This window comes from Lepidothrix coronata, unplaced genomic scaffold (assembly GCF_001604755.1).
Source record: "Lepidothrix coronata isolate B3197 unplaced genomic scaffold, Lepidothrix_coronata-1.0 Scaffold78, whole genome shotgun sequence".
In the NCBI taxonomy this organism is placed as follows: Eukaryota; Metazoa; Chordata; class Aves; order Passeriformes; family Pipridae; genus Lepidothrix; species Lepidothrix coronata.
In genome coordinates this window covers 2,965,886-2,966,756 of record NW_016690258.1, presented here as the reverse complement: position 1 = coordinate 2,966,756, position 871 = coordinate 2,965,886, and positions in this window count along the sequence as shown.

The following is an 871-nucleotide window of genomic DNA, read 5'->3' as shown; positions in this document are numbered from 1 at the left end:
GCACAGTCTGCCTGTGTATCTTCCTTATGTACCATCTTGGCTGATCTTACTTGTAAATATCGTGGGGTGGGTGGGCAGTGGGAATGGGCCATATTTTTTTACTTTTAGATATAAAAGAATATGATGTGGGCCAGTATTGTGGAGTGTCTAGGCTGTTTACCTTCACTGATGCAGTTTTTCACCCCATGGTTTGTAAATATGCTCCGTGAAACTCTTAGACCCCTATCCCTTTGTTGGTAAAACTGACATGCAGTTAGTCCCTCATGCAGTTTGTTACAGGTCTGCAGGTTTCTGGTGGTAGCCCCTCAAGAACGATGCATCCTTTGTCAGATGGTGTCTTCAAGAAATTAATTTTAAAAATCTTAGGCATGATTGTGCTGACCCTGCTTTGCTGTGGTCTTGCTCCAAGGAATGTCTCTGCAAAGAGATGGGAGGAACCTGCTCTCCTGCCTCGGAGGAGCTTGTGGGTGAGTGGCACAGAAGGGCTGGCAAGCTGGTGTTAGGTTGGTTCCAGTGTCTTTTTCCTGAAATGCTGCAATGGTGGAATGCATCCACAAGCAGTCTGGGAACAGGCTTGGCAAAAATGTGGTGTTCACTATATTCTTGCCTTTCCAAACACACTTGGTTTTATGTGCTGGATCACAGCTTGGGAAGTCAGTTCTTCTCCTTGCCTGGTCACGTGTGCCACCCTGCTCATAAATATGAAATGCTGGCAAGGTGGCCAGACAGTAATGGGTGTGTTCTCTCTGCTCTGGAGTGCTGGTCCGTGCTGTGAACTGTGCTCGAGTGTTTTCCTTAGGTCAGTTGTCCTCACATTCCCCCATTACAGCAAAGTTCGTTGTTTCAGCTGCGGGGCCCTGTCTGTCATTCA